The following is a 19,157-nucleotide window of genomic DNA, read 5'->3' on the forward strand; positions in this document are numbered from 1 at the left end:
GCAGGACCCTTGGAGGCCATCTGGTTCAAAGCCCATAAGCAGCTGAAATGTCTCAGCAGCACCCTGGTCCTTGAACCATGGCCAGATATACCCCATCAGGCGCACTTCTGGCTCTCAGTGGTTCACCAGCCTTTCAAGTTACAGCTCAGGAGGCCACAGCTTTTCTAGGTTTGGTATACCTAGGTTTCCAAAGGAATAGCCCACAGTCCCTGGTTCTTTTGAAGGCCTCCTGAAGGCCTTCAACCAATCCAAAAATACAAGCCCTTTCTTCTATTTATTGCCAAAGATATACAATTTCATACTTTTATGAAAAACTAAAGATTTTTCTGATAGTTAAATAGAAGATAAGTTAGTACTCATGACCAATATTTGAGGTTCATAAACTAAACTTGGCACATGCTAGAATTTCAGGAAGAAGGTATTTTATAAGTAGTCAGTCTGTGACAATGTCTGCAATGCTGGAGAGCTGCTGGAATGCATGAAAGCAACCAGTGTGCTGTGTTCTCAGGGCTTCATCAACCTTGTGACTTATCTTTGCTTTGTAATTACAAATTAATGTCAGTTTATCTTCATACTTTTCATTTATTGAAGATTTTCTGGTTCCTGAGGATCATTTGGTTAAAGCTTACTTGGTTATTGTTAGCGAATATTTGCATTATTAGCTTATATCTTTCAAAGAACTACTTATTAGAATATGCACATATTGAAGTTTAAATAGGAACCACCCAAGTCACTAATGCTAGAGAAAAGATAAATGACCCACATGTCACCATCTCAATCCACCTCCATGAAATAGCTAATTACATGCACCCTGTTGGTAAGTGTGCTAATTGACTTTATGCAGACTAAGTGAGTTACAACACACTATCAAGATAAGTGTGATGAAAATACATGTATTAATTTTTGGTTTAGAGGCCAGTGTTTAGAGCACATGTGTATAAGCTCAGACTACAAATTGTTTCTTTTTTCCTTCTTTGTTATCACTGAGTTCTTTTTAATTGAAAAGGAGAAATAAATAAGTAAATGGACTAGAGATTTTGGCTTTCTCCATCCCCCTTCACTAAAATGGTTTATGATTAGAAAAAATAAAACTGTAAGAACCAGTGCTTTAAATCACAACATACTCTGAGATGTATTAAAGTCAGAGATGTATAAACATGAGCCTTTTATTTTTTACTGGGGCACAGCTGACTCGCCAAAGAAACAATTTTAGCATAGATGAAACTAAACAAGTGACAAATTCTTATCTCCTTTTGGCTGTCCCATGTCCAATCTGTGTGTTTCTGAACCACATATAAAATGGACTGTCTGTTTATCTTTTAAGAGTACTTTAAGACTTTAGCCAAAATTTGGCTTCAAGAAAATCTGGAATTTGTGTCTTCAAAGGACAACCGTCTCCAATTCTTCTGTGGTTTAAACCTAGTCATTCTTCTCCTTGCTGAGTTTTGACTCATCATGATCTTGAAATAAATTTTGTAATGTACTTAGAACTAAGTATGTTTTACTAGAAAACAAGAATAAAGACCACCTCTCAGGTTTTTCTACCTCCAAGTGTCCTGATGACATCGTGGTGATAATTTTAATATTTTTTAGAAGAATCATGTTTTTTTTTTTAACCTTTATACAGATAATTTGAAGTCAACTATTAAAACATGTATACTTATTTTTAAAATATGATAGATCAAGAGAAAACAGAAATGCTGAATAACACATCAGTGAAGTGGATGAATTACGCCGCTTAGGTTGGCTCTCCAAGGCCTGTGTTCCAAGGCATTGGCGGTGGAAGAAGCAAAATATGAGGAGGACTGGGCAGGCTTTACAAACTAAGCCCTGAAAATTCCCAGAATGCAGAGCCCTTTCTAGAACACTTGAAATGTGTCTTCATTCCTTCTAGGAAGAGTAAAAGGAGTACAGGTTTTTCCGCAGGCACCAAATACCCATTTGATCTGTCACAACTCTGAATCTTGGTAGTAAACTTCAAAGGCAGTTTTGAGCAATTTCTTCTAACACCTACTTTTGGGTGGTGGGGATGGGATATAACATTCACTGTGTCCTTTGGGAATAAATCCTAAAAGAAGAAGAATGTTGCCCTGAAGCCTCCCCCACTTTAGATATGCTTGATGGCAGCATAGAAAAACTCAGTTTCAGTTTAGAAAATTTTTATCATTCTCATGGTGAATGATTAGCCTGAAGTCTTAGAGCTGTCTGACATTTTCAAACTTTGATTTACATTGGCATGGTTTATTGTTTTTAAATACGGAACCTTTTGGTTCTTAAATATTTAATCAGTATAAAAGTATCAGGCACGGTCAGCAGAAGAACTCTTTGTCCTGCTGTCATTAACACTGGCAAGCCTCTCCTGCATCGGACACAGCTGTGCAATGTACAAGGACTTTATTGAAATACTGGACCAACATATAAATGTCAAAACAATAAAGGAGCTCTTTCCTCCAACTTGATCTAATCTGTCAGATAGTAACTTCCTACTCCTTTGGAGTAGTCCTAATAGTTTCTGGAAAAGAAAAACAAGAGGCATACATATACCTGGACTCTCCCTGTGTAAAATCTTTGACGAAGCTCAAGGATTTCCCGCCCATTATTTGCTAACAATTTGCAGGTCTGGTTTGTTATTTTAAAAATCTCTATCCAATGTTTTAACGAAATTTATTCTTCACTTTTGATGCGTGTACTCTGGGGGGAAAAGCTAGATTTCTTTTGAATAATTAGAAACCATTGGGAAGAATACATTACACTTGAGAAGAGCAGTGCGTCATGGCGCTTACTTGTTTGTTCTATTATTAAGTAACAGGAATGGACAAAAGAGTCAATGTTGTGATCTGTTTGGAATCAGAACCATTTAACTTTCTTCCCTGTCACCACACTTGGATGAGGAACAAGGAATAATAAAGAATAAGACTCCTTATGGGAATACCTTAATTCTCATAAGGAAATAAGATAAATGTTCCTTTGCTTCCCTGATGGCTCAAATGATAAAGAATTTGCCTGCAATGTGGGAGACCAGGGTTCAATCCCTAGGTTGGGAAGATCCCCTGAAAAAGGGAATGGCAATCCACTCCAGTATTCTTGCCTGGAGAATTCCTTGGAGAGAGGAGCCTGGAAGGCCCCAGTCCATGGGGTCACAAAGAGTTAGACACAACTGAGTGATTAACACTTTTACTTCGCATAAGATAACCTCTGGATTTTTCAAGCACATTTGAGAAATCTGTTACACTTCTAACAAACAAAAAGACAAAACAAGGGGTCCATCAGAAATAGTGTGAATTTTGTTTTCTCATTACTTTTTATCTGTTCATTTAATAAATACTTCTTCATCATCAGTTATGTGCCAGGCTCTGTGTTCACAGAACAGTGAACAGCATAAAGATTGCCTCTGTCCTCTGGCACTCTCAGACTGAATCAAGTTAAAAGGCATTTGCAAAGCAGCATGACGAGTGCTAAGGTAGGGGTAAATACACCTCTTCGTGACAACACCTGCCAAGAGTCCTTAACTGTGGCTGGGAGAAGGTGAGGGGTTTTCCTAGAAGAAATGACATATAAATTGAGACCCAAAATACGCATAAGAGTACAGGTGAGCGAGACTATCAAGCAAAGGGAAATAACGTTCATTTATTCAAAAATGAGCATAGGCATATTTTGGAATAGAAAGATGTCCAGAAATAAGTCTAACAAGGTAAGTATGGCTAAGAGCAGATGGTAGCCACTGAATGGTTGTAGATATAATCAGGTTGGTATTTTAGAAATGTCAAACTGAAGGCAATGTAGAAAATGAACTGGAGAGGATGGACCCAGGATACGTACTGCAGGAACCTGGGTCAAAGGTGATGGCTTTCTGTGGATGGAGACAACAGGGAAGGAAAAAGGAAGGTCGACTGTGAGAACTGGTGACATGCAGAGGGAACGGGGAGAACCCCATCAGATGCAAAAGCTTGAGGATGGAGTGGAAGGTGAGTGACATTCCCAGAGGGAGGAAGCTATTGAAGAATAGGTGGGGGAAAGAGAATCAATTTCATTTTGAACACACTGCCTTTAATTTGCCTATGGGGCATGATAAGTACACTTGGTTAGAAGTAAGTTGAAACTGCAGATCTGAAGTGAAAAGTGAGAGAAGGGTGGGTTGGAAAAGTCTCAAGTGCAATCAAGCGAATAAAATGGGAAATTTAGATTCTCCTGCACATGCTTTTTTTTTTTTTTTTTCAGTATTGTTTTATGGTAGCTAACTTCATAAACATTTTCTGGAGTCTGCAAAGAAGAAAACACAAACTACCTCCCACCTTTGTTCTTCAAATATGTGGGACAGCACTACAATTTCTAAAGCGTTTGTTTATTTTTAACATCATTGCTGGAAACCAAAAAGAAGAGATAGGAAGGAACAAAAGAAATTGCTGGAGGAGGAGCTAGGTGAAAAATAGCGAACACCATGAAATGTATTTTTTAAATTATCAAAGTAAAAATGGTCCAATTTCTTAAAATACCTGCAATAAAAATTAGATTAATGAAGAAATACAATGTTTTACTGGGTTTTTTAGTTTTTTTAAAGATTATTTTACTTGTCTTTGTTGATTTCTATGTTGTTGTTGCTGTTGTCGTTGTTCAGTTGCTAAGTTTGTCTGAGTCTTTGCGACCCCATGGACTGGGGCCTGCCAGGCTCCACTGATTTCTATAGAGGCATTTAATACTCTTGAATATAGTTGCAGTATGGTTTCCCCAGCTGTAACCCCCGCAACTGTAGACTGATGGCAAAATAGACATAGACAAGGATCTCTAACAAGTGAAAAAACATACTGGTGGTTTTACCAGGCAGGAAGGGGGAAAAAGTGTACATTTTTGCAACAAATTATCCATTTCCCTGGAAAAAAAATCTGAAATGGAACAAAAAAAAAATGTGAATTCCTATTTCTTGCCATGCTATGCTAAGTCACTTCAGTCGTGTCCGACTCTGTGTGACCCTATTTCTTACCTACCTTTTATTCATTCCAAATTTCTCTCTCAGACTTTTTTTTTTAACATTCTATATAGCAAAGAAATAAAAATAGCAAAATGCTCACAGCCAAGAAATATTCAGTTGCCTTTTCAGCCTCTAGAAAACAAAGGTTTCCTCTAGCGTGCTGGTGTGTTTTGTCTTGTTAATTTTTTGTCAATGGATACATTCTTGTCTTTCCTAGGCCTCAAAGACTAGGAATGAAACTGAACTCTGGCAGGGATTTCCATTAATTACTGTGGAGACAGAAGAAAAGGAATTATTACTCTGGTATTAGTTTGCTAAGGTTGCCATAACAAAATACTTCGGACTGGGTGGCTTAGATAACAGCAATGTATTTTCTCATACTTCTGGAGGCTAAAAGTCCAAAATCAAGGTGTTGGCAGGGTTGCTTTCTCTTGAGATCTTCCTGGCTCGAAGACAGCTACCTTCTTGCTGTGTCTTCATGGCTCTTCTTTTTTATGAGCGCACGTTGTTCTGAGGACGTCAGTCACACAGAGTTAGGGGCCACACTAAAGATCTCATTTTACCTTCATTACCTCTTTAAAGACCTTATCTCCAAATATAAAAGGTTATATACTGAGGGTTAAGACATCAACATATGAACTTCTGGGGGGGGAGAGACAATTCAGCCCATATCACCAAGCTCAAATTCATAGGGTCAGAGGGTTTGGGAGGCAAAGGAAACGGACACTGCTTCCCCCTACTCCTATGACTTTATAATCCACAAATGAACTTAAAAAAAATTATTCTTTATGGAAAAGTAAAAATTTTAAGTTATCTAAATATAGAATGCTAAATGATAGTTTAAGAACGTAGTTTGGCAACCCACAGATCATAATTGAGTATCTGTTAATCCACTGTTTTTAGTAAACTCACCTAGCAAGCCTGGCTCAAAGGCAAAACCTCCAGGGCTGCTGAGTTGTTTACAATTAATTCTGAGGGATGCCACGTCTAAATTTGTACAAGCTGACATGCATGTTTTTTTTTTTTTTTTTTCTGTTTTGTAAAAGGGCTAGAGGTTTTCTAAATCTAATTTGACAGTTTGGAAAATAAATCCTAATAGCAAAATAAATGTTTTTCCCCTAAAACCTCAATTATTTCTTCTGTCTCAAAGTTTTTGTATTTATGCTGTCAAAAATTAATACTGTATTTTTTAAAGTTCATAAGCATTTAGCACTAACTGTAGTAAAAAAAAAAAAAAGAATTTAAAATCAAATCTGTAATTATAAAAATGAATCATGCTTTAGAATATTGTATGTGTATGTATTCACACATATATGCCTATGTATACATATATAGATGGGGAAACAGTGGAAACAGTGTCAGACTTTATTTTTTGGGGCTCCAAAATCACTGCAGATGGTGATTGCCGCCATGAAATTAAAAGACGCTTACTCCTTGGAAGAAAAGTTATGACCAACCTAGATAGCATATTCAAAAGCAGAGACATTACTTTGCCAACAAAGGTCCGTCTAGTCAAGGCTATGGTTTTTCCAGTGGTCATGTATGGATATGAGAGTTGGACTGTGAAGAAGGCTGAGCACTGAAGAATTGATAAGAGAAAAGATATATGCCTGTAAAGAAAGAAACTGATAGCAGACTCCTCATCAACAATGAGTATTGGCAAGAGACAACGGGAAAGAATCTTCCTAGGGCTGAGACAATAATATTCATCCCCAAATTCCATACACAACTAAACTATCACTCAGATCAAAGTGGAATAAAATAATTAGATAAATGGAACCAGAAAGATTATACTGTCTTCTCATGGAAAGAATTTCTACTATTCGTCATCAAGCAGGAAATTGAACCAATATAGCATAGTAGCTGGATGCAAAAATTAGTGGCAAGCAAAAAAATAAGTAACAGATTTCAGCAAATATAATTTAGTGTTGACTATTTTGATATGTTTTTAAATAGATTCATTTAGAGAGCTTTAAAATGAGGTAAGATTCCACTATACCCTCCCCAGAATGCCTAAAATGTAAGCAATTAATAATATTAGGTATTGGCAAGGATAAGGAGCAACTAGAACACTTAACCACTTGTGTGGGCAGGTAAATTAACACAATAACTCTGAAAACTGAACTTGGGTATATTTTGTCACCTAGCTATTCTATTCTGTTGGAACATTTCCAACATAAATGAAAATTTAACCAGAAGAAATATACTAGAGTGTTCACACAATCTCTATTTATAATATCTCCAATGTAAACTACCCCAAATCCATAAGAGAATGGATAAAAATCATTTATATATTCATACAACAAAATATTAACAGCAAGAATAATGAGCAAAATTAAGCCACCATACAATGATACACATGAGCCTCACAAACATAATCTTGAGTGAAATAAGCCAGTCATGAAAAGGTACATCCTGTGTGATTAGGTTTAGTTACAGTATAAAATAAGATAAAAATCAATTTGTGATGTCAGAAATTCAAATAGTAGTTACCTACGAAGACCCAGAAAGAAGGTATGAGTGCTGATGATATTATATATCTCAAGCTAGAGGCTGATTATTTACATGGATGTATTCAGTTTGTGAAACTTCACTGAGCAACACACTAATGATATGTATGCTTTTCTGCACATAGTATGCTGCAAAAACCAGGAAAAAAAAAAAAAAACTAAACTAAAGGACAGGTGCCCCTACAGATTAATTATTAATTAGAAATGGGGAAAAACGATATTTACAATGGTGCTATCTGGAAAACACCACCCTGGTCAAGTGATCCAGCCTAGCATTATTAGGACATTCACAGGACAGCATGTTATTATATGCCTCCTGATAAGAGGTATAAAACATAATCTATATAGTCTTCTGGTCCAAAAGGTTTAACCTAATTATGTGAAAAAAAAAAAAAATAGTTGAATGAATCCAGGCTGTCAGACATTTTACAAGACAATTTATGCTGAACTCTTCAAAAATATGATTATGAAAGAAAATAAAAGGCAGCGACTTATCCAGATTAAAGTAAAGAAACATGATAAAAAAAGGCAGTGGGCATATAATCCTTGGAATGATGTGAACTTAAAAAGAAAAATATACAAGAGATATTTTCAGAGCCATTGAAGAAATAGAAATGCAGACTGGCTATTAGGTAATATTCTTGTATGAATATGAATTCTAGGGGTGTACAAAAAGCATTGTGGTCATAGAGAAGAATCATGTTTTCTTAGAAGATGCTTGCTGAAGTACAGGCATACCTCACAGATATTGTGAATCTGGTTCCAGACCATAGCAATAAATTGAATATCAAAATAAAGTGAGTCACATGTACTTTTTGATTTCTTGGTGCATACAAAAGTTATATACTGTAGTCTATTAAAAAACAATGTATATACCTTAATTTAAAAAAAATGCTTTATTGCTAAAAAAAATACTAACCATCATCTGAGTGTAATGAGCAAGTCAGTCTTTTTTACTGGTAGAGGTTCTTGCCTCCGTTTTGATGGCTGCTCCTTAATCAGAGTGGTCATTATTGAAGGATGGGGTGAACGTGGCAAATTCTTAAAATAAGACAACAATGAAGCTTGCCACATCAATTGGCTCTTCCTGCTACAAACAAGGTCTCCATAGTATCCAATGCTGTTTGATAGCATTTTACCCACTGTAGAACTTTTCTAAAAATTGGAATCAGCCTTCTCAAACCATGCTGCTGCTTTATCAACTAAGTTTAGGCAATATTCTAAATCCTTTGTTGTCATTTCAACAACGTATCTTCACCAGCAGTAGATTCCATCTCAAGATATCAGTTTCTTTGCTCATCCATAAGAAGCAACTCTTCATCTGTTACAAGTTTATCATGAGATTGCAGCAATTCAATCACATATTCAGGCTCCACTTCGAGTTCTCTTGCTATTTTCACTACACTTGCAGTTACTTCCTCCACTGAAGTCTTAAACCCCTCAAAGTCATTGATGAGGGTTGGGATTAACTTCTTCCAAATTCCTGCTAATGTTGATATTTGGACCTCTTTCCATGAATCATGAATGTTCTTGTTGTTGTTGTTCAGTTACTAAGTTGTGGCCAACTCCTTATAATCCCATGGACTGCAATGTACCAGGCTTCCCTGTACTTTACTCTCTACCAGTGTGCTCAAACTCGTGTCCATTGAATCAGTGATGCTATCCAACCACGTCATCCTCTGTTGCCCTCTTCTCCTCCTGCCCTCAATCTTTTCCAGCATCAGCATCTTTTCCATTTAGTTGGCTCTTCACCTCAGGTGGTCAAAGTATTGGAGCTTCAGCTTCAACCTCAGTCCTTCCAATGAACATTCAGGGTTGACTTCTTTTAAGCTTGACTAGTTTGAGCTCCTTGCTATCCAAGGGACTCTCAAGAGTCTTCTCTAGCACTGCAATTCAAAAGCATCAATTTTTAGGCACTAAGCCTTCTTCAAGGTCCAACTCTCATATCTGTACATGACTACTGGAAAAACCATAACTTTGACTATATGGACCTTTGTCAGCAAAGTGATATCTCTGATTTTTAATATGCTGTCTAGGTTTGTCATATCTCGCCTTCTAAGGAGCAAGCATCTTTTAATTTCATGGCTGCAATCACCATCCACAGTGATTTTGGAGCCCCCCAAAAATCTGTCACTGTTTCCACTTTTTCCTCATCTATTTGCCATGAAGTGATGGGACCAAATTCCACGATTTTATTTTCCTGAATGTTGAGTTTTAAGGAAGCTTTTTCACTCTCCTCTCTGACCCTCATCAAGAGGCTCTTTAGTTCCTCTTCACTTTCTGCCATTAAAGTGGTATTATTTGCTTATCTAAATGCTCTTAGTGACATCTAGAATGGTGAATCCTTTCTGTAAGATTTTCAATTGAGTTTGTCTGGATTCATAAGAGGAATCACTATATATGTCATGTATAACTTTATGAAATTTCTTAAATAATAAGACTTGAAAGTCAAAATGACCCCTTGATCCATGGACTACAGAATGCATATTGTGTTAAGAGGCATGAAAACAACCTGAAATTCATGTTTATCTCCATCAGAGCTCTTAGGTGACGAGGTACATGGTCAAGGAGTAGTAATATTTTGAAAGGAATCTTTTTTTTTTTTTTTGAGCAGTAGGTACCAACAGTAGGCTCAAAATATTCAGTAAACAATGATGTAAACAGATGTTTAGTCATCCAGGCTTTCTTATTCCATTTCTAAAGTACAGATAGGATAGAGTTAGCATAATTCTTAAGGACCCCAGGATTTTCAGAATGGTAAATGAGCACTGGCTTCAATTTCAAGTCACCATCTGCATTAGCCTTTAATATGAGTGTCAGCCTGTCCTTAGAAGCCAGGCAGTGACCTTTCCTCTCTAGCTCTGAAAGTCCTAGATGACATCTTCCAACAGAAAGCTGTTTTGTTTACCCCCAAAATCAGCTGTGTAATGTAGCCACCTTCATTAATTAACTTAGCTCGATCCTGCAGCTTCAACATCAGCACTTGCTTCATCGTGCACTTTGATGTTACGGAGACAACTTCTTTCCTTTTCCTTAAACCTCATGAACCAGCCTCCACTAGCCTCAGAGTTTTCTTCTGCATCTTCCTCACCTCACTGAGCCTTTACAGAATTGAAGAGAGTTAGGATCTTGCTCTGATTAGGCTTTAACTTAAAGGAATATTATGGCTGGTTTGTTCTTCTATGCAGATCACTAAAACTTTCACTACTATCCGTAATAAGGCTGTTTCACTTTCTTATCATTAGTGTGTTCACTGGAGTAGTACCTTTAATTTCCTTCAAGAATGTTTCCTTTGCATTCACAACTTGGCTAAGACTTTGGCACAAGAGGCCTACCTTTTTGTCTATCTAAGTTTCCCACGTGGTTTCCTCACTAAACTTAATCACTGACAGCTTTTGATTTAAAATGAGAGATATGTGACTCTTCCTTTCACTTGAAGGCCTTTCACTTAGAGGATACTGTAGAGTTATTCATTGGCCTAATTTCAATATTGTTGTGTCTCATAGAATAGGGAGGCCCAAGAAGAGTGAGAGAGATGGGAGAATGGCCAGAGGGGCATTCAGAACACACACAACATATATCAAGCTTACTGTCTTATATGGGTATATGGGCACAGTTAGTGGCATCTCAAAACAATGAGAAGAATAACATCAAGATCACTGATCACAGATCACTGTAACAAATATAGTAATAAAAGAGTTTGACATAGATTGAGAATTACCACAATGTGACGCAGAGACGTAAAATGAGTAAATGCTGTTGGAAAAATGGCACTGATAGATTTGCTTGACACAAGATTGTCAAAATCTCAGTTTGTAAATAAAAATGCATAAAACATTATGAATCAACTATACCCCAGTAAAAATTAATCTAAAAATATGCAAATCTGTGATGTGCAATAAAGCAAAGCACAATAAAAGAGGCCTGTATGTAGGAGTGCTATGCCATGATATTAGTGACATAATTAAGAGAGCGATAAAGTATGGACGGAGAAGCCTGGTAGGCTGCAATCCATGGGGTTGTGAAGAGTCGGACACGACTGAGAGACTTCACTTTTCACTTCATGCATTAGAGAAGGAAATGGCAACCTACTCCAGTGTTCTTGCCTGGAGATTCCCAGGGACAGCGGAGCCTGGTGGGCTGCCGTCTCTGGGGTCGCACAGAGTCGGACACAACTGAAGTGACTTAGCAGCAGCAGCAGCAAAAAGTTTAACAATTTCTGAATCTAAATGAAGGGTATATGGTGCTTATTGTACTCATCTTTCAACTTTTTTTAGGGTTGATGCTTGTCAAAACAAAAATATTGATGATGGCGTAAACTTAGATGCAATTATCATTTTATACAACCTGAACATGAAAGGCTGTAGACACTGGAGGGAGATCTGAGTTAAAAAAATTTTTTAATGTTTAATCTTCGACAAAAGAGGCAAGAATGGGAAAAAGTCTCTTCACCAAGTGGTGTGGAGAAAGTTGGACAGTCACATGTAAATCAATGAAGTTAGAACAGTCCCTCTCACAAACAGAAACTCAAAATGGCTTAAAGACAAACATAAGACATGACACTATAAAACTCCTAGAAGAGAATATAGTCAAAACATTCTCTGACATCAATCGTATCAATGTTTTCTTAGGTCATTCTCCCAAGGCAATAGAAACAAAAACAAAGATAAACAAATAGTACCTAATAAAACTTACAAGCTTTAGCACAGCAAAAGAAACCATAAACAAAATGAGAAGATGACCTAAAAACTGGGAAAAAATATTTGCAAGCAATGTGACCAATGAGGGCTTAATTTTCAAAGTATACAAACAACTATACAACTCAACAACAAAAAAACAAACAACCCAATTGAAAAATGGACAGAAAACCTAAATAGACATTTCTCCAAAGAAGAAATACAGACGGCCAGTAGGCACATGAAAAGATGCTGTCAGCAATTATTAGAGAAATGCAAGTCAAAACAACTAGGTACCACCTCACAGCAGTCAGAACGGACATCATGAAAAAGTCTACAACAAATGCTGTTTTATGTGTTTTTTTATAAAAGGAAAAACAGCATGGTAGATCCTCAGAAAACTAAAAGAAGAATTAACATATGATCCAGAAATCCCACTCCTGGGCATATATCTGGACAAAACTATAATTTTAATACAACCTAATATAATTTAATACAAATTAAAGTGATACTCAGAAGGAAAATCATAATCTTAACTATATTTATTTCTCATAAGTTGAAAACAAATTTAACTGCTAATTTTAAAATCTAAAGAATCAAAGATTAAATTCAAATAAATAGTAGAGAAATGAATGGAAAAATATGAACTTTTATATATCATTTTTTAAACAAAAAGACAAAATCAGCAAGATATGAAAAATAAAAGCATGAAAAAGTAGAACTCACAAGTGAAACAAATGTCCAATAAATATATGAAAATATCTTTAATCTTACTACTAATCAGAAAAATAGAAATTAATACAAGGATACAATGTCATACTTATTTGATTGGAAAAAATCAAAGAAGCATCAAATATTGGAGACGATGTGAGAAACGGAAGGTCTTAAAAAATGCTGGCATGAGTTGTACATTAGCATATTAACTCTAGAGCCATTAGGAAACACCTAATACAGCTGAAAAATGCACTGTCCTATATCCCTATAATCCATGTTTCAGTATTTTCCCTGAAGAAACTACCACACCAGGATAATCACTGAAGACTATTACAGATATAGACATAGATGTGCTATTATATACATTATCTATATGCTATTATATAAATATAATATATTTCTATGGAAGGAAAGCCATGACAAACCTAGACAGCATATAAAAAGCAGAGATATAATTTTGCCAACAAAGGTCCATACAGTCAAAGCTATAGTTTTTCCAGTAGTCATGTATGGATGTGAAAATTGGACCCTAAAGAAGGCTGAGCCCCAAAGAATTGATGCTTTTGAATCATGGTACTGGAGAAGACTCTTGAGAGTATTTTGGACAGCAAGGAGATCCAACCAGCCAAGCCTAAAGGAAATCCACACTGAATATTCATTGGAAGGACTGAGGCTGAAGCTGAAGCTCCAACACTTTGACCACTGGATGCAAAGAACTGACTCATTGAGAAAGACCCTGATGCTGGAAAAGATTGAGGGCAGGAGAAGAAAGGGGAATCAGAGGATGAGGTGGTTGGATAGCATCACTGACTCAATGGACATGAGTTTGAGCACAATGGAAGATAGTGAAGGACAGAGAAGCCTGGTGTACTGCAGTCCATGGGGTTGCAAAGAGTCAGACATGACTTAGTAACTAAACAACAAAATGCTACTATAGATGGTATGACAGCATTAATGTAAAATTTTAAAAATATGTATGAAACAAGGAAGGCATAAAAACATGTCTATAGTAAAAATACATGTAAGAGAATCTACAGAACAAAATCGACTAATAAAAAATTTTTAACCTGAAAGAATCACTCAAAAAATTCAAAATAGTAGTTGCGTGTAGAGAGAAAAGAAATTTGGGAAACAGAATTGGGGGTTGGAACAAAGTGGATTTCAAATTTATTAGTAATTTGAAATTGGATTACTAATTCAACAGGATAGTAATTTATACTGCCTCTGAACCAAGTCATCCAAAACCAAACTACATATTTATATCCTGTTGTTTTCTAGATAAAACCAAATGAAATGAGAGTACCTCAGAGCCTGGGAATCTGTGAATTATCTTGGTGCATACACGCGGCATCCTAATTGTGCCAGCAGGTCCTGTCCAAGCCCCAAGCTACTGTGGACTCTCATGGGGCTTGAACCTCCTGATAGTTGAAATGATAGCCAAGATAGCCAATCTTTTTAAGCAATTATTCTCAACTTAGCCAAAGAAAGGGGTGATTCTGCAAGCTGATAGAAATTGAGGGAAACTTTTAATTATGGACGCATTAGAAAGGCTTGGCTCTCTTTTTAAAAGCAAATCTTATTCTTTGGTTGTCCCCTAGATAGTTCTCACTCAGAAAATACTCTTGGAGTAAAATCCAAGTGTTAAGATTCTCAGGTGGCCCATCCTTTTCTCTCATTTCACAGTTCTGCCTTGTTCACATTCACTGATGGGTTGACAGCAGATAATCAGTTAATTAATTCTCTGATAGCACACAATTTATATCTCTATTCTAGCAGTTTCATTATCTGACTTATTATATTAAAATTGTATTGTGTTAAAACTATTTTAAGAGAGCATCACTTTCAAAATTATTTAAGCTTCTAGTTCATTGTTCTAGTTTCCAATTTGGGCACATTCAGTGCTCAATAAATATATAATGATTTGAATTTTGATTTATTTCTTCCAGTCTGTTTATACTACATCATAAAGATAAAATGGTAAACTTCTTGAAAGCAGGAGCATTATCTTCTCTGTACTCTGTTTATACATTTTACTATTCCTTACTTATTTATCTATAGGAATTGCTTTGTATTTATTGCTCAAATGATTAAGAAGAAGAATATTTTAAATGTATTTTTCCTTACGAAAGCAAAACTCTCTATGAACCTTCAGAGACGTCCAGAGCTTGAAACTAGTATTCTTTTTGTAGATAACCTATTGCTTGTGTTCCTAGAATAAACCTTTGTAATAAAAAAGCAAATATTCTAGCTAAGCAAGATCGTATTACTGTAGTTGGGCATAGTGGTGCTCGAATAAGCTGTATAAAAACAATTACATTGAGTTCTTTGTCTCTCGGGAACTTTCTTCATATTTCCAACCAAGACAGAGACCTTGAAACTTTCTCTTTGATCACACACCAAAAACCTTACACATATTTTACTATCCATCCAAAAGAAGTAATTTGAGATCAAGTGAAGAGAAGGAAAATCATAATAACACAAAGTGAAATGTTAATATGGCTTTGCTATAGTGCTTAAATGAACTTTATAAATCATACACATTTGTTTTATATTGTGACATGTAATCATAGCATCTTTTCAGGCAAAGATTTCAAATTGAAAAGCCATCTAAAATCATCACGAGGAGAATTTTTTTAAAGGGAGCAACTGTTTTGTTCAAACAACTAGCTCTCCTGGGTAGAATCAAGCAATCCTGTCCCTCAGGGCTGCCTACTAATTGCTTCAGCCTGCAGTGAAAGTAATACAGCTGCGAGTGTCTTGGACCAATAAAAACATTATCATCTAATGAGTGAAGAAAATGTGATTGCACAATAACAAAATGAGGGTTGATGTGTTGTTGAGTGCTCCAGGAGCCTACAAGGGCCAATGTATATTTTCCTTTCACAAAACAGAGAAAAACAGAGTTTAAATTATTGGGAAATTGGTATAAAAATTAAAAACTACACAGTTCCAAAAATTTTGCTTTCTTGTCAGCCAAATTCTGTCAACTGTCTCAGAAAGTACATGCAACCTGAGAGGAAAGATTAAAAATAATGGTCATGTCTTTAAATTAAGCTAAGAGGTATGATTTTAAAGGCAAGCTTAGTTCTTTCTATTTGTTCTATGGTATGTACTGGATACACATACGTCCGTGCTTGTGGGCTAAGTCACTTTAGTCATGTCTGACTCTGTGAAGTCATGGACTGTAGAATGCCAGGCTCCTCTGTCCATGGGATTCTCCAGGCAAGAATACTGGAGTGGATTGCCATGCCCTGGGATGTATGTGTACCCAGCACACATACATCCCATCTCATTTAATAAGAAATTCAGAGGGATTGTCAACTAGGTGGCACATTTACTTAAACTGAAAAATGATGAGAAAATTAATCTCATATACCAGGAAGTAGCTCATGTTTTTCAGCTGTCAACCTAGAATCTGCAAAGTTTCCCAAATTCACTCTAATAGTTTCCCTTTGGAGCCTCTTCTCATGAAATTCCTTTTGCCCAATTTCTATGGCTAAATTCCTAATCAACTTTAGTCAAGTCCCCAGTGAACCCTTCACCAAACAGCTTTCTCTTCCTTTGAATGCTGGGTCTTCTTATGACCCTCCTCTGTTAATTGCCCAGGTTATGGTGATTCTAGAGAAATATTTTTCTCCCTTATTTGAAGGCAAATGCTCTGTGCACAGGGATTATGCTTTAGCTCTGTTTTAAGAAGCACCCTGAAAAATGGCACCCATTACTATCAAAACAAATACTCATTATTTAATACTGAATAATAAGAATTAGCCCAGATTTCATACTGAATTTCTGAAATTGAACTCTAGAAAAGCATTAGTTATACAAATATGTTATCTACTTGAGTCACCCCCACTTTCACTCTTCGGTTTCATCTCCCTGACGCCTAATAGACTGTCAAACTTTGTCTCAGTTGATAGCACAGAGAAAGCAGTATTTGCATTTGGTTGTCCCTAGAACACTTTACTAGAGAAGGCAATGGCACCCCACTCCAGTACTCTTGCCTGGAAAATCCCATGGATGGAGGAGCCTGGTAGGCTGCAGTCCATGGGGTCGCTAAGAGTCGGACACGACTGAGCGACTTCACTTTCACTTTTCACTTTCATGCATTGGAGAAGGAAATGGCAACCCACTCCAGTGTTCTTGCCTGGAGAATCCCAGGGACGGGGGAGCCTGGTGGGCTGTGATCCTTGGGGTCGCACAGAGTCGGACACAACTGACGTGACTTAGCAGAACACTTTAAAGATTGTCACACACATAGTTGACAGGTAGCAGGTACTGATGAGCACAGAACAATCAGACAGTAGGTGCTTTACTTTCACTTAGAAAAATTTATGATTAGAAAGTTCTGTGTGCTTGGTGACTTAGTTGTGTCCAACTCTTTGTGGGATCAAACCTGCGTCTCCTATTGTCTCCAGAACTGCAGGCAGATTTTTTACCTGCTGAGCCATTGAAATTATTAGTTAAAGGGTTCTAGATTGTTTAATTGAAAATCAAAAGATGTTACTGAAGACTTCGAGGATACTGAGAAAATATCCCTCAGTCATCAAAAGACATTAATTTTCAAGAAACATTCTAAACACAATAGTAAACATAAACATATCCAGGAAATAAAATCCAATTGACAGTAGTTCTTTTTTGAAAGTGGGAAGACATACAAAGTCACTTTCTGCGGATTAGTGGATGAGCTGTCAGGAATCTGAAGTCTTCCCAAGGGCTCTCTTAAAAACTTCCTTTCTATGGTCCTCTGTGACCTTTTTTAAAGACTAAACTCTGCTGTATTGATTACTTGCTAAGTAATCTCTTGACTTTCTCTTGTCAGTAGTGAGAAGAGGTAATCTTCTGACTTTCTCTTGTCAGTAGTGAGAAGAGGTAAAAAGAAAATGAGACTAAGAAAAGGAACCCTAAAAGTGTTAAGACTAGATTTCCTAGTTTCCAATTCCCATTACCAGTTTCTTTGTGCCCCAAACCCTACAACCCAACACTGTGAAAGCAATGTTCATTTTGTAGCCTCCACCTCAATGATGTGACCAGAATGTGTATAGCACAAATATCCTATTGCTATGGTAACTCAACTTCAAACACTCTGACCATCTGAGCCTTTTCTACTGCTGCTGCTAGGTTGCTTCAGTCACGTCTGACTCTTCCCAATCCTATGGACTACAGCTTGCCAGGCTTCTCTGTCCATGGGATTTTCCAGGCAAGAATACTGGAGTGGGTTGCCTTGCCCTCTCCTCCAGGGGATCTGCCCGACCCAGGGATCAAACCCATGTGTCCTGAGGCTCCTGAATTGCAGACAGATTCTTTACTGCTAAGCCACCAGGGAAGCCCCCTGGGGCTTTTCTAGCAAGGATAAAATCCTCTCCCAAAGAGGTTGAATAATGCCAAGTAGCAGCTCCAGGGAGAAGGCAATGACAACCCACTCCACTACTTTTGCCTGGAAAATCCCATGGACGGAGGAGCCTGGTAGGCTGCAGTCCATGGGGTCGCTAGAGTCGGACACGACTGAGTGACTTCACTTTCATTTTTCACTTTCATGCATTGGAGAAGGAAATGGCCACCCACTCCAGTGTTCTTGCCTGGAGAATCCCAGGGATGGGGGAGCCCGGTGGGCTGCCATCTATGGGGTCGCACAGAGTCAGACACGACTGAAGCGACTTAGCAGCAGCAGCAGCTCCAGAGGAAGCCACGGGTGTTCTCTTTAGGGAAATGTCTCCCACTTGAGCTCTGGATTTTTCAGCTACTTCAAGCTCACAGCTCTTCTGTGTGGGAGGCACATACTGTTTTAACTCTATTGATAAGCTAAGGAAACCATTATAACTCAAAAAGAAGTATAAACAGATATTGGAACTTTTAGATAGTAATAAGGTTGCCCATCACATGTACTTATAGTGAAAATGTTAGTCGCTCAGTTGTGTCCGATTCTTTGTCACCCCATGGACTGTAGCCCATCAGGCTCCTCTGTCTATGGAATCCTCCAGGCAAGAATACTGGAGTGGGTAGCCATTCCCTTCTCCAGGGAACCTTCCTGACCCAGGAATTGATAGGTCTCCTGCATTGCAGGCAGATTCTTTACGGTCTGAGCCAAACTTGGCAAAAACACAAGTGTTCAATTATAGTTCAACACTACAACAAAAGTTGGATGACTGTTTAAAGTCTTGTGCTTATAAAACATATAAAACCATGGGGAAGTGGGCTTCCCAGGTGGTGCTAGTGGTTAAGAACCCACCTACTAATGCAGGAGACAGAGGAGACTCGAGTTTGATCCCTGGTTTGGGAAGATCCCCTGGAGGA

The 19,157-nt window shown here is 37.4% G+C and overlaps 1 protein-coding gene and 1 long non-coding RNA gene across 10 annotated transcripts in view; one reads left to right on the forward strand and one right to left on the reverse strand.

Moving 5' to 3' along the window:
• LOC112586947 overlaps window positions 1-19,157 on the reverse strand; it is a 506,468-nt gene that overhangs the window by 303,704 nt on the left and 183,607 nt on the right. The window lies entirely within an intron of this gene.
• The window catches only part of CCDC192 (coiled-coil domain containing 192), a 220,464-nt gene that overhangs the window by 102,595 nt on the left and 98,712 nt on the right, over window positions 1-19,157 (forward strand). The gene's annotated exons all lie outside the window — the stretch shown is intronic.

The sequence above is a fragment of the Bubalus bubalis genome, chromosome 9, assembly GCF_019923935.1.
Source record: "Bubalus bubalis isolate 160015118507 breed Murrah chromosome 9, NDDB_SH_1, whole genome shotgun sequence".
Classification (NCBI taxonomy): Eukaryota; Metazoa; Chordata; class Mammalia; order Artiodactyla; family Bovidae; genus Bubalus; species Bubalus bubalis.